The sequence below is a fragment of the Argiope bruennichi genome, chromosome 6 (assembly GCF_947563725.1).
Source record: "Argiope bruennichi chromosome 6, qqArgBrue1.1, whole genome shotgun sequence".
Classification (NCBI taxonomy): Eukaryota; Metazoa; Arthropoda; class Arachnida; order Araneae; family Araneidae; genus Argiope; species Argiope bruennichi.
The window spans coordinates 20,619,955-20,635,842 of NC_079156.1; the positions used below are offsets into that span (position 1 = coordinate 20,619,955).

At 28.7% G+C, this 15,888-nt stretch overlaps 1 protein-coding gene across 3 annotated transcripts in view; it reads left to right on the forward strand.

Moving 5' to 3' along the window:
* LOC129971375 (tumor protein p53-inducible protein 11-like) overlaps positions 1–15,888 on the forward strand; it is a 404,928-nt gene that overhangs the window by 200,413 nt on the left and 188,627 nt on the right. The window contains exon 1 of one of the 3 annotated variants that reach the window (XM_056085082.1): positions 881–1,114. The exons of the other annotated variants lie outside the window; for them this stretch is intronic. The gene's annotated coding sequence lies outside the window, so the exon portion shown is untranslated. Of the gene's footprint in view, positions 1–880; positions 1,115–15,888 lie in introns of those variants that run through there. 3 annotated transcript variants of the gene reach the window in all.

Genomic DNA, 15,888 nt, shown 5'->3' on the forward strand with positions numbered 1-15,888 from the left:
ATGCATGCAGTATGTTGTACAGAGAGAAGGTCAGCATGATGAAAATGCTGCGAGGCGTCCAGGGGACCCTAATGTTGATGATTAAATGAATATTTTCTGTGAGTTTCATAAGTTCATTCATAACTGTATTCCCACAGCGCCAGCATTTCCTTTATCGGCAACTCTTGGTACTAATTTTTTTCCCTTGCCTTTCCCAGTCTGTATATGAAATACGGTTTCATTTCATTCAATCGTTTTATCTGCAGATGCCGCCAAAAAGGGGAAATTATTTTATGGCCACCCTGCACATTAGCTAATCCAAACAGCATTTATTAGTCTTTTTTTTACATATTAATTTGTTACCTATTTTGTTTCGTAACATTCAGGGGATAGGATCGTTCCCATAGCCTGTTATCTCTTATAAATTCCGTTTGATCTTTAATCTTCAAAAGGGGTAGTCTATTGTTCTGAGAACAGAAAATTTGAAACTTTGAATTGAAATATTAAAATAATAATAATAATAATAATGACTATCATATCTTAAAAACATAGTATGACAATTTCATAAAGTATAAAATAAAATAATTCACATAAATATCATAAAATATTTATAAACTAATTTGTATTATAGTAAACAAAGCGCTAAAACAAATTTAAATACTATTGAAAGGCCCCACTGAGCAATGTAATATAAATTAAACACCCCGACGTTTATAAGGATCAACGACTTAAACACACTGGAAAACTGGCGCATTTTGTGTATAACCCCTTACTGAGGTGCTGAGGGGAAAAGGATAATCATCCCTTTGTTTCCACTCTCTTCAAGGGAAGAACTTCGCTCGGACGGGACTCGGAAGGTAAGAGTGGACACGGTTCAAAACCCTTCTTTGATCTGCAGCCATGCGTGAGACCGGGCCGAGGGCCTTCAGTGTGAACTTAACCGCTGGGGATGTGTCTGGCCTTTTTTGTTGCCCAGTGTGTCAGTAAATTGTATTTTCTGGACTGTTAAACCGCCTGGATATTTCTTTTTTTTTAATTGAGTGAGAACCGGAATCTTTTATTTACTAACAAAGAAAAGGGGCGCGATTCCGATTTCGTCGGTTCCGAGCAAAGTCGTGCAGAAGACAGTGTGGAGGTAAGGCGTTTAACCCTTTCGTTTATCGGTATTGGTGAAAGTGATTTATGGTGAGTGTTTCTGTTGTTATCAAAGTTTTAAAAATCCTTTAAAGAAAAAAGAGTTCTTAAGTAATGGTGTAATAATGACAAATACAGTTTATTTCTAAAGTAATTCCTTAAAACAATTATTTGAATTTTCTTTGATTTTCTAAAGAATAAGAAATATTTAAATAGGCACTTTTGCGAACTAGGCACTTTTGCGCACTTTTTTATGCATATATATTTAAAAGTAAATGCATCAATTATCTTTAAATACTTCTTAAAATAACTCTTTAAAAACATTTTTTAAAATTTCAAAATATTTCAGACGACTTCATTTAAATTTTTTTTTCCTTACTACCGTATATAAATTTATTTGGAACAAAACTGTGTATAATTTTTAAATATTAAAATTAATTAAATGTTAATTTTTTAAAAATATTTTAATACGAACACAATGAATTTTTATAAGAATTATATGTTTTTCAAAAATAAAATTAACTTTTAACTTCTAAAAAAAATTCGAAACATAGAAAGTATGCCCTATTTCTTTTAACGTTTAATTGAAATCTTTATTATTAATTTTATTTAATTTTCATAAAAAGTAAGACATCTGGGACATTTCAAAGTTAAGTCTAATCAGAATATCATTTTGGGAAAAATCCTTAAAATGTAAATGTTTTTTTCTCTAGGCCCTTTAAATATTCATTTTAATGAATAATATATTTTGCGATGATATTTTAGTTGAATATAAACTTATATTTTGGTGATAAAACAATAAAAAATAAAATTTCATTTTTTCGCTTATTTCAATGTCCACTGACCTTCTAAACCGCATTCCAAGAGTGTCATTAATATTTAAGTTATTTGTTTTATTTTTAATATTAATGAGTAAGGTTTCCTAGTTAATTAACTAGGTAAATTAAAATAGATTTTTTTTACAGTGTTTTTATCTGACTAGTATATATCTAGCACATATATAAATTATTGGGTCGGAATGTGCGACTCGGATCGATTACTTTGAAAGAATTTTAGTTAATTACACATTAAACGAAATTAACATTTAATTGGAATTAAAAAATGATACACAGTTTTGTTCTAAGTAAATTTATTTAGAGTAATAAGGAAAAAACAGAATTTCTTATGTACTTTATATTATAATAATCTCTATGCATAATAAAGAATGTGTGTTTTGGCACTCTACAGGCCAGACCAATTGACCTAGAGCTACCAAAAACATATTTTGGAGGATGCATCTCGGAGTAATTTTTTGAAAGAATTTTCATTAATTAAAAATTAAAAGAAATTTAGGCATTTTTTTTACTACAATAAAAAAATAATTTTCCCCGCATCTTAGATGAACCATCTTAATTATACCAAATTTTTTTTCTGTTTTTAATTATTTTTTTAAAGATATGATGTTTATTTTACAACAATACATTGAAGTGCAATTCAAGCATCGCTACCAATATTACATATTTCGTTTTGCCCTCTTTTTTCTATTACTGAGATAAATGTATGAAGATTAGGTTATTTTTTCCGTGTTGAATAGGTTTCAGTATGACATGACTTTTAATAACTTTATAAAATTTTGTCGTATTTCAAAATTAAAGTTTAAATTCAGAATCGGACAATGGTGGAAAGCATTTTAAATACATCCAGTATAAAATATTTCTTTTTTTTGTGATAGAATTGGATGATATACAGATGTGGTTAAAAAAATTAGTTAAATGGGAAACACGATGAACAGAACTGTTTACAGCTTTTTAAATGATATAAGTTATATAATATATCAAAATTTGAAGTTTAAAAATATTTTGATGAGGAAAGAATTGAAATTTTTAACAATCAGTGAACCACTAGTCGCCAAGACGGCTAGTATTATAACAATAACATAAACGTATTTCAAATTTTGTGCAAATTAATTAACTTCCCATTTACACAGTAGTCTGATCATCCATAAATAATGTATTGAATGTAATCCAATCTGAAATGAATTCGTGTTATAAGAATCCATATTGTATTTGAAAAATAAAAGTTTAATAATTTTAAGAAATCAATAGGAAACGTATTGTTCCCTCTCAAAAATTTAGAAAATATATTCTTGCTTAATTATTTATGATTTCAATTAAGCGTTCACATCCATGACTTACTTTTTGCCTTATACACTTTTAATATAAATATATAATCTTTTCTTTACTGTCTCTTCTCTATAGTAGAAAATACATGTAATTGTTAGCAAATATAAATTTCAAGAGCGAGTCAAATGGTGTCAGAGACAACCAACGTGCTAAGACTAATGTATAATTGGTCTTACATGCCAGTTGATTTATTTAAAATGCTTCACTATTTGATTTTTATCAGTCTTTTCTTTTTCTTCAATATTAATTCCAAAAAAGATAGTTGCGTGAAATTAAATTGTTAAGAAAAATTAAATAATCAATGAAATGGAATTAAAATAATCAATTAAAAATATAGAAATAATGAAGATCATCAGAAGTATAGAAATAACAAAATCAGTTAAATAGAATTAAGACAATTAATTAAAAATATAGAAATAATGAAGATCATCAAAAATATAGAAATAATAAAATCAATTAAATATAATTAAAACAATAAGTTAAAAATATAGAAATAACAAAATGAATTGAATATAATTAAATAATTATTTAAAAATATAGAAATAACAAAATGAATTGAATATAATTAAAATAAGTATTTAAAAATATAGAAATAACAAAATGAATTGAATATAATTAAAATAATTATTTAAAAATATAGAAATAACAAAATGAATTGAATATAATTAAAATAATTATTTAAAAATATAGAAATAACAAAATGAATTGAATATAATTAAAATAATTATTTAAAAATATAGAAATAACAAAATGAATTGAATATAATTAAAATAATTATTTAAAAATATAGAAATAACAAAATGAATTGAATATAATTAAAATAATTATTTAAAAATACAGTAAAAACAAATTATCAAACTATAGCAGTAACAAAATCAATGAAATAGAATTAAAATAATCAATTAAAAATATGGAAATAACAAAGAATGGCCTGTCTTGCAAAATATAAGCTACTTCAATAAGAAGAAAGACAAGAAGAAGAAGTAGGAAAAAAAAAAAAAAAAGACGAAAATAAAACGCTTTCCAATCTCAAGTTAAATGCGCAATATCACGAAAATAGGATAATAAAACAAAATCGTTCGAATGCTATCAAACACGTTTCTATTCCGATGAAAGAGAATTTTGTGATTTGCATCGTGATTTTTGTTGTTTATCGTACAATCATCATCCCACTTTCACTGTACAATGTTTTCATCATGCTACTTTTTATTACAAACCATAAAAATGAACTGATGCATGACTCAACATATGGAATTAGAATTTTGACTGCTATGTAAACACGAATAGACGAATGCCAAGCCTAAAAATTTTCATAGAATTGTAATATACATAATGTCTTTGATATTTCTACGTCATAAACAGAGAGAAGGAAATGTGGATAATGTTGTATATGTTAAATATAGCTCAAATACCAATCTTTTTTGTAAAAAGTAGATATTTATTTTCTTTTATATTTATTACAATGTTTTTGTGATTGTTATCGGTAATATCTGGGGTTCTTTGATTTTATAGTGACGAGACAAAATAGGGTATATATTGTTTATTTTCAAGTTTTGAAAAGGTGGTGTGAATATAAATATGTTTTAAAATATTTCGTTATATGACACAGTGCGCATGCGCCGGATATATAGCGTTTTATATCGTATTTACATTTTGATTAGAATTAGTGGAAGTGGGCATATTGAAAATTTCTTGGTGTCTCCCAAATAAAGGTGCTATCTCTCTCAAACAAAACAAAAAATTGTGCACGTGAGGGTTTTGTACTCTTGAATATAGTGAAGAAAAACAAGTTCACATTTTGATCCATTTTTTTTTTAAACATTGAAAATAAAATTTGGCACTTAACTGCAATTTTACTAGAAGTCACATACCAAATTCTATTTATTATTGCATTTTTAATGTTTTTGCGTTTTCAAGCATATGAATGTGTATAGACGGATCAATGTTATTTATTGGCAGGCAGGATTGGATTTAAATTTGCTACACTTTAGATCTTAAATTTGGTTGGATATCATATTCTATCCATTTAAATCTTTACTTTCTGCAATCATCGCGGTTACTTGTTTTCAGCAGACAAATAAGCTTCCTGTATACGGATTTTGTTTAAAATTCAATAGAATTTTGTAAAATTTGATATAAAGGATGCATACAAATACTTCATCTGTCTAGCTCAAAGCGTTTGTAAGTTACTGTATTGCAACGAAAATGTATTTTTCAAACCCGGGGAGATCTGAAACATGAAAATGAGTCAAAATCTCGAAATCGATTTTTTACGATTATATTTAACATTGCATATACGAAAAAGTAAATAATAATTTAAATGTAAAAAAATGAGAAAAAAAAAATGTCTTTATGAGAAACATTCGGAGTACTCTAGAATATAACAGAATAATGCTTTCTCCCTTCTTATTTGCTTAATGATATATTGGAGAAATTTTATCTTTCACAATTTCTATAAATTCATACAGAATTTCTTGTGGTTGAAACTTGGTGACCCTTTTAGATCTTACAAGGTGTTCACTAACTATTAAATGCATCAGTTCTGAAAAGGTACCTCTAATGAAGCTGGTATCGTTTTCTATGTGAGTATGTAAGGCCGAATTTTGTTTCGCAATGACTCGTATAATATCAAACATTCAAACACGTTGTCAGTCTTTAAAGTGGGCAAGATGATTACATTCACCTAAAAGAATAGCGGTAGTAGTCGCCCCAAAACTTTCTCGCATATTTTCTAATAAACCTGTCATGCCAGAGAACGCCTTACATGGCATTGGCGCACAATAAATACGAAATATTATCCTTTGGGAAGAATTCAGCATTTTTACAGAATCTGTCTTGTCATCCTTGGCGAATTATCTGGCGATTAATCCCTGGCATGCCGTTAATAGTATCCGAAAATCGAATTCGTGTTTTAGACGCGTTTTCTTCATAATCAATTGAAACAAAACTGCACATGTTGTCACAAAATCCCATGCCAAATGTGATATATTTCAGTCATTGCGCTTTTGAATTATCATCTTTACATCTATCTGAAAATACAGACCGACAGAGGGTCCACTTTTAGTTGGATTTGGCCAAAATTTCACAGGTGTCTATAGTGAAGACATTATATTTGTGCACCGAATTTTATCTAGCTCTCTTCGTTTTATAATTATTGTGCTAATTTACATTCGAACAGTCGTACAGACAGACTTCCTGACGATAGATTTTACACTAAGTTTGATAAAAATCTCCAAATTTGGTGTAAATACCTTGTACAAAATTTCACACGTCTAATTCGAAGCGTTTTCGAGATATTTTTCTCACAGACAGACAGACAGACTGACATTTCCCAATAATGTGTTTTTGGAACTCTGAGATGTCTGAAATGCGGAGATTCGTAAAAATATCAAGATCGAATTTTAGACGATTGCAATGTTTCTTCTATACTAAGCATATGAGAAAGTAAAAAGGAGATTTTCCGGTTCCACCATAAATTAAATGATAAAAAGTTCCATACGCAGTTAATAGGTTTGAATTGCAAAGTGGGACACAAAAATGAAAAGAATTGGTTTAAAATTTTAAGTCGGAATATAAGATATTATTATTTATTGTGAGGTTTTGCTGTCCCCAAAAAGTGCTACCCGGGGCAAGCCATTACCGCCGAACCCGCAACACTACATTTCTGACCAAATATAATCAGGAATTCTTGCATTTGCAGATAAATCAGCTCATCTCTATGCATAGCATGAATGTTGTTCAGCGTGATGAGTTGGCGCTTGAATCAATAAATAATATTTCGTTCTATCCTGTTTCTGTATTTGAGTTGCATACCGCAGTGCAAACAAGATATTCCATTTGCATAGATAAATGGTTGAGGAAGTGAATGCTTTTCGTTACTCATCTGGTGGAAAATAAAAGTGTGAGTGGTCTTATTAAAGTGTTCTCACATGTTCTTTAATAAAGGTGTTATCCCAGAAAAGGCAGGACATGGTATGGCATTGGCGTACGGTAATTACGCAGTATTAAACTTCGGCGTGATTTTAGTAATTTTACTGAATCTATTGAGTTGTTCCTTGGCGAGATATTTGGCGATTAATCCCTGGCATGCGGTTAATGGCACCTGAAAGACCAATTCGTGTTTTAGAAATGTTTTTTCTAATCGATTGGGGATAAAATTTGATACAAAACGATACTAGCAGTCACAAATTCCCATACCAAATTTGAGATATTTAAGTCAGTACGTTTTTTATTTATTATTTAAATAAAATTATTAGTTAAATAAAAATTATTATTATTTTTAAATTTAATATTTAAGTCAATATGGCATTTACACATTTCTGAAAATAGAGAGAATACATGGTTGACCCCTTGTTGGATTATTTAACTCAAAATTTGATAGATGTTTACATTATAGATATTAAATCTCTGCACTGAATTTCATCCATCTAGCTCACTTCATTTCGTAGTTATCGTGTTAATTGACGTTCAAATGTTGCCTTATGTTCAATGTTATCTTAGTCTACAAATTTGGTGTAAAGACAATATAAAAAATTCCACCCCTTTGTTCAAAGCATTTTTGAACTATTTTTGTCATAGACAGATTAATTGAAAAACAGACATCTTTTTAAAACGTGTTTTTCGAGCTCAAGTAAGCCTAAAGCTTCGAAAATTGTCAAATTCTTTAATCATTACAATAATATTCTGTATTTATAGGAAAAAGTAAAAAAAATATTCCAAAATCGGTATACACATCATTTGTGAAGACTGTATAGAGGGAATAAAATAAAATAATCCTAATCAAAAAACGATAAAATAATAAAAACATTTTTAAGAAATGCCTGATTTAGTTCTTTAAAAGTAAAAATTTTTATTTATTTATTTTTACTCTTTAATACATTATTATAATCATCGAAAGTTTAAATCTTTTTTATTCTCAAGTTTTCATTGCCATTCCAGTATCTACTTGCAAAAGGTTATTTTTTTATTCCTAATATATCAGAAATTATAAAAAAAAGGAAAGGTAATCCAATATTTTCAATATATTCCTAATAATTTCCCTTTTTTTCAGAAATTCTTATATTTTTTTACACATTCCTGTCATTTTCTGACAGGCATTTTACAGCTTAAATTTCTGACAGCAAAACGTGAAATAACTTTGTTATTCGTGCAAATTTCGGATAGCTATGTCTAAAAACAAAAATGAAAAACTTTGACTGCGAATTATTTCTCAATTAATTTAAAAGTTAAATATTTTAGGCAAGTTAAATATTCATTAGAGTGTTTTTTTCCCTTTTATTTAGCTTGCAAATTACAGGAAATTTCAGGGAAAAAAATTGTTTGCTGATATCCTTCATTTTTTCCGTTTCTTTATATCCCTTTAATAGGAATGTCAAATAAAATTTTTTAGTTTGCTAAGATTAGAAATTCTTAAAATCAGTCCCCTTAAAATTAATTAATTAAACAAATTCAATTATTTATTTATTTATTGTTTTATACTTTAGATTAGAACTTTAGAAAACTATGAAAGGAAGCAAAACTTAATGCTTTCTTCCCCTTTTCTACTAAGTTTTTAAAAACTTTTTTCCATTCTAAATATGAAAGAAAAGGTATTGTAATTATCAAAAAATTCAAAAATCTAGATTTTGACGAACTGCATGGTATGGATTTCCCTCGAGTCCCAAAATAAGGTTAAAGTCTTTATTCATTCATTTTATTTTTATTTTACTGATCTGTCTGTGAATGAAGAGATGGTAGACTGGGGGGCAGGGAATAAAAATTCGATTATCTTTTAAATATCTGAAGTTATTCCTCTAGTAGAATACCTTAAATAAATCTATCAGTAAGGAATCGTTGCATTATTATGCTGTATTTAATGTATTAAAAAGAACATAAATTTCTTTCTCCGCTACTAATAAAAAAGAAGTGAGTGTGTTTGAATTCTTGAAGCCAGATCATTTGATATATAGCTACTAAATTTACAATAAATTAATTTTAAAAATTTGGATTTGCGTTTTTTTTATGTGATTTAAAAAAAAATTAATTAGCTGGAAACTATGCATATTTTGCCATTTATCAATTGATAACATAAATATATTACATTTCTAAGCCATTTTACAATTTAAAACTATTTTTAATGATACCTATATATTTGATGTACTATATTTTCTCAGAATATTAGCAACTTAAAAAAATAACTAGATGTAATATTTGTAATGATATTTTTCATCGATGAAATTCAAATCGTTTCCATTGTTTTATTCGGTGTTTCATAGCGTAATTTTCTTTCATTGTCAAAAGCCAGAGAAGAAAGATGATGTCGATTATCTGAATAATTTACTTGAGAAATATCGTGGAATGACTGTACCGCGAAAGACAAGTGCAATTAGAAGACAGATTAACCGGACAATTGCGTTTTTAATGGCTCTTTGACGTCATGGTTCTTGACTCCATTAGGGATTGTTCCTGTACCCAATATACGGACTAAATGCAAGACTGCTAAAACAGAACAACTCTAATTCTTAACATAATTTTTCGTTTAAAAATATTGGGAAATTGTAAATATAGTTATTTATAAGATATTTATTTAAATTTAATTACTGAACTAACGAGTCGCCAATGATTGCTCGCAAATTAATAAAATGACCATTTTATTAAAATGCTTTGTAAAAGCTGATTGTTATGAAGAAAATCATCAATGTTTTCTTCATGGGCAGCAATATCATTATTTTTTTTTTTATTGAAATGTTGGTGTGTGTCATTTTTCAGCTAAATCACTGACACTTCAAACATTGACAGTTTATTTTTTTTCTATACCCATCGTAACTTGTGAAGTAAAGTTCTAGCATATAAGATTGCCCTCCATCGATTATATAATTAATCAACTGTTGGTGTATATTGTTTTTTTAATGATTTTACTAATACAATAATTCATTTGTTAATACATTCGCTGACATGATTCATGTTTGTGATTCGGACCACTGTCTAATCAGATGCCTAGTTCTTTGATATCTTTTAACTGTAGTTGATAAGAGAATATTTGAATAGATGCTATGAATCTCGGGTGGTTCACATTATGATCAACATAATAAAACAAGGAGATATAAACCAAACGTAGGGCTTGTTCTAATCGCGTCACTGATTGAGAACTTTTGCTGTTAGCAGGATATGGGTGACAGGGCACTCAACGTAAAATATAATATATGTTAAAATGCCTAATTATTCAAATTTTACAAGTCGTAACCGACGGGAGTAGTTTCCCTGCAACTTTAACGGACATTCTCAAATAAATATCTTAGTTTCCTTTTATTCGCATTAAGTTGGGGGAACATGGTTGAAACCGTGAATACCTTGGATACTATTAGTGAATGATAGTGACGAAATATAGATTTTGGTGCTGATTTGGCATTTTTACTGAATATATCGCGAGAATATGTATTTCAGATGCTTTTCTGCTGATTGATTGACAAAAAATTGGACAGGAAACTAATCGCGGGATAACATGTCTTCATTTATTTAAGTCTTTGTGTTTATGAATTGTTGCATTTAACACTAAAGCTACCACGAGCAGGTCAAATGATCGGTTTCCAATGGCAATTCCAAAGTATCAGGGGAATTCCGGAAAGTTTAATGCGTACAAAATTATAGACTGACATATAGTCAACTATTTAATGAATTTTGTTCACATTTTAATATCGATTAGACTCTAAACCTGTTTACCAAATTTTATATCCTTAACTCTTTGAGTTTTGCAGTTGTCGAGTTCACTTGTACACGCAGACAGAGAAACTCATTGTGAATGGATTTCGTTCAAAATTTCATGAAAATCTGCAAGTTTGGTCGTAATTCTACATACAAAATTTCAATCGCTATGCTCTACGAGTTTTTCATTTATCGCATTCATAAATAGACATAGCGAAACAAATAGACATAGTCATTTTGCGGACTCGGAAAGATACAAAACGTGATTTCAAAATCTCTTGACGATTACAATATTTTATGCTTCGTGTACAACACTGTAAAAACCAATATTTGTTATGTCTATCGACTCAACATGACTGATAATTGGATCTGAAGTTATCAAATTTAGAATAAATATTCTTTGGTGGGCTAAAATGTGCTGTTAATAACAATATTTTCAAAAAATTATTTGAGATTTTTGTAAATTAAAAGTTAATCAAAGTGTTGAATGGTTTTTTTTAATTTGTTAACATTTTTCGAAAATATCAATGCACAAAAGCAATTTTCCTGTCATCTCGACATTGGGAAAAAAAACAACATTCTTTTTGTAGTAACCAGTTTAATTTCAATAACAATTGGTTAAAAATCCTTGATGTCAACAAAATTTTTAAAATATATTTTTTGCCAATTAATAATATTTTTCATTGTTATAATTAATGAAAACCATTTCCACCATTTTATCAAGTCATTTAATCATATCATTTTTCTATAGTTAAAGCTGTGACTCACATATTTTACTTTCCTTGATATATTAAGGATATTTTTAATATTTTCTTGATGAAATTTTTGAAAATTTCATTTGATTTTCCGATTATTATTGTTTCATTCGATGTATGAGGTAGTATACACATTTTGCTGCTTTACTTACTTTTTTAAGCTTTTGTATTTGACAAGCGAAGACATTTACTTCAGAACAGTTCACATAAAAATGTTTTATTAGAAATATATATAAAATTAAAAAAATACATGTGTCGGAATGCCAGTTAAAGGAACTCATTTTTGAATGTGAACTGTAGGTAGCTACTTGAAATTTCTGCATAATTTTCTGTGATTTATTTCTAGGCCCACTTTTTATTTTCAACTTACGAAATTAATGAATTCTTAAAATATCTTATCTTCCATTATGTAATTTAATAATTTTCACCATTTTTCACCAAGAAATTCAGCCAAATTTCACCAAATATTTATACCCAAAAATATTATTTTTACATCATCCGAAAGAGAGCAATAAATTATCTTTTTAATGATTCTGATTTAATTGCAGTTTAACATCTTTTCTCTAAAGAATTCTTCAGACTACTTTTTAAATGCAATTTCTAACAAATAAATACAAACCAGTTTTCTTTCATCAAGTCTTTTATTCATGTTTTTTTTTGCCACATGTAGAATTGCGATTAGAAATGTTACTTTTTGTTTTGGATATTGTTTTCAAGACAGTGTTTCAATTTGTTTTATTTCATCCCAATGCACATACTTTTACTATGCACGTAATGCAATCCATTGATGTTCTTTTAATTATTATGCAATCTCCTGCGACTAATTTTCATAAATTTAAAATTTTTCGAATAATTTAATTCAAATTTACTGAGTCACGATCTTAGTGATCAACGAAAAACGAAGCGACGGAAAATTCTTTTAAACTGTAAGTCATGGGAAGAAATGTATCAAGTAGTGAATTATCTAAAACATCTAATATTTTTTATAACTATTATTTATTTTAACGAGTGGCAATACTTTCCCCAAAATTTTCTCGCGAATCTCTAATGAACTTGCCATGCCAGAGAATGGTTTACATGGAATTCTTGTACAGTATTTACAAATTATGAACTTTTGTAGCGAATCAAACATTTTTATTGAATTTATCGTGTGATCCGTGGTGTATTTTTGTGGAGATTAATCGCTGGCATGCGGTTCAAAGTCAAATGTACGTCTTAAGCCCGTTTTTCTCAACAGATTGAAAAAAAATTTACAGGATACCGCCCTTGTAGTCACAAAATTCTCAATCAAATTTGCTATATTTAAGCCATTGCATTTTTGAATAATCATATGTTTCTGAAAACACAGACAGACAGACTCTCCATTTCCTAGTTTAGTTCAAAATTTGAATAGGTGTTTACACTATTAATCTTAACCGTTTAAAGGGCCATTTTTTTCTAGCCATATTATGCTAAAATATTTTTAGTCTTGAAATTAGAATAAGTAAAGCGATTCATTTAGCTTATTAGATAAATTTAATTTGATTAATCAATTAATTTGGTTAATAATTAAGTAACAAATCAAGACACATCATTTTGTCTGAGATAAAGAAAGGAAGCATCTAAGTTTCTGACTTCTAAAAAAATGTGTCAGAACTTATAGCAACCTACATAATTTCATACAAAGATTGATACATTTGGTGGGAAGCATACTTCCCACGGCCCTAGAAAGGATTAAATCTATGTAACGAATTTTATAAATCTGGCTCTCTCGGTTTGTTAATTATCCTGTTCATTTTTATTCGAGCTGCCGGACAGATGGCCTTTCTCTGAACAGGTTTTACTTGCAGATTTGGTATGAAGACCGTATACGAAATTTCAAAGCGTTTAAAGACTGCTCAAAGGTTTTTTTTTGATGTTATCTTTGCTACATACAGACTAACATTTTCTGAAAATGTGTTTTTCGAACTCAGAGAGGCCTAAAGCACGAAGATTTGACAACATGATTTGGAATTTCTCGACGGTTACTATACTTCTATAAGTATATGAGAAACTAAAATTGCTTAAGAGAAAAAGAAGCCTTTTATCTTGCGTGTCTTACCAAAACTGCATTCAATCAATCACGATTCAAGCAAGCTCTAGAAAGAAAGATAAACACGTGAATCTATAATATGAAACAGAAAATGCACGTGCCTGCTTGTCACAAGAACACTTCCTAAACGGTGAACAACAATGACATGAAATCTGCAAATGCCATTTTGTGGTCCATTTCTGGGTAATTTCAGCTATGTTTTCAAAAGAACCTAATAATTATAATAATAATAATTTTCTCTTTAGTGTTTCCATTCTTAAAGAATGAAATTATTTTAGACATTAGAGAGCACGTGATGGAAATAATTAAATAAAAAAAGTAGGATTTGGATCCTGAAATAAAAGAAAATTTTTAAATAAAGCATTATTGGCTAATTTAAGATAAACAAATAGAACATTAATGAAGATTTAAAATAGATTAAGAAATATCAATTACATATATATGAATAAAATAATAAGACCAGAAAGAGTTAATTGAAACACTAGGAATTGTCTCTATCTCTAAAAGCTTTTCCCCTTGTATAATTGTAAATTACCCTATCATGTGCTTGACGAAAAATATCAAATATACCTAATGAATTGCTAGTTCGAAAAACAGAGATGTTGTAGTAAAAATAAGTATAGAACAAATTACGCATTTGTAGGAGATTAAAATTTATTATTCATGTCTTACTACCCTTTATTCAGTTTCTTATTGTTATTATCTTGATTTACAAAATTACATATTTAGAATAATTTTCTGAAAATTTAGGTAAAAAAAATAAGAATATTTAAATAATGCTGTACAATAAAGCGAATAATTTATTTTTTCTGCTTTAATGTATTCATAAAATCTTCTTTTCTCCAACAAAATGAAACAAATTATTGTAAATAAGTATTCTCCATTTAATTAATTCATATAAAGGCATATTTTATTAAAGAAAAGTAGCAACCTAGTAAGCTACATCATTAAATATTTGCGACATTAATAATTCAGAGTAACAAAAGCATTACACAAAATAACGGACAAATGCAGCGTAAAGATTTGTGTATAAACATATTTTCGGTTTCGCTAATTGAGTCTAAAAGTACTTCGAAGATACCCGGCACAGTAACATTCTATTGTTTATTTTCTTTGCGGCAAATTATTCTTGGTCTCAAAAGACAATGCGAACTATTTCTTCATTTCTGAAAAAAAAAAAATAATCCCAGAATGTGTTTGACAGTTCTGAACATTATTTACTCGAAGCTCCCCCCCCCCTCCTCCAAAAGAAAAAAAGTTTTATTTCGTAGATAATTAAACAAAGAGTATGTTCTTCTCTCTCTCTCTCTCTCTCTGGGCGAACCACACTGAATGCACTTGCATTATCATAAATTTGTAATTAACATTGAAATAAGGAAGAGTTATTAATTATCTCAAACTCCACCGCGCATCTATAATTTAAAGAAGAATAAAAATAGAGTATGCAAGGCATATTGGAAGATCAATGTATTTTCTTGAAAAATAGAGAAATAAATGTCGGAGTATTCCTTCCTTGACTTCGTCAAAAACAATCCTTATTCCGAAGTTCGTATTATGAATCAAAACAAAGATGATCCTTGGCGAGATTATTGGCGATTAACACCTGGCACGTAGTTAATAATATCCAAAAATCGAATTGTATTTTAGATGCGTTTCTGGCAACTGATTGAGATAGAAAATTTACACAGATCTACACTTATTATCACATAAAATCGTAGACCAAATTTTATGTATTTAAGCCATTGCAGTTTTGAGCTATCGCATTTACATGATTTTGAAAGTACTGACCGATAGACGATCAGCTGCTGGTTGGATTTGGCTAGGGTTTCTTTTAAGTAAATTTGTCACATTTGAAAACTGGTTTTTAAATTAAGAAAACCTGTTTTCCAGAACGCCTAGGTATTCCTCATCTTTAAAAGCAAACAAACAAATATGTGCGAGTCTTTATAGAAGTCATTCTTTGGGACGACTTTCTACTTTCAATCCGGTCGAAGGGTTAATCTTTGGTATGAATTTAGGATTTGCACTGAATCTAACGTGTTATCCTTAGCCATTTATCCATGGCATGCGGTTAATAGTACCCAAAAATCGAATTTGTATTTTAGAT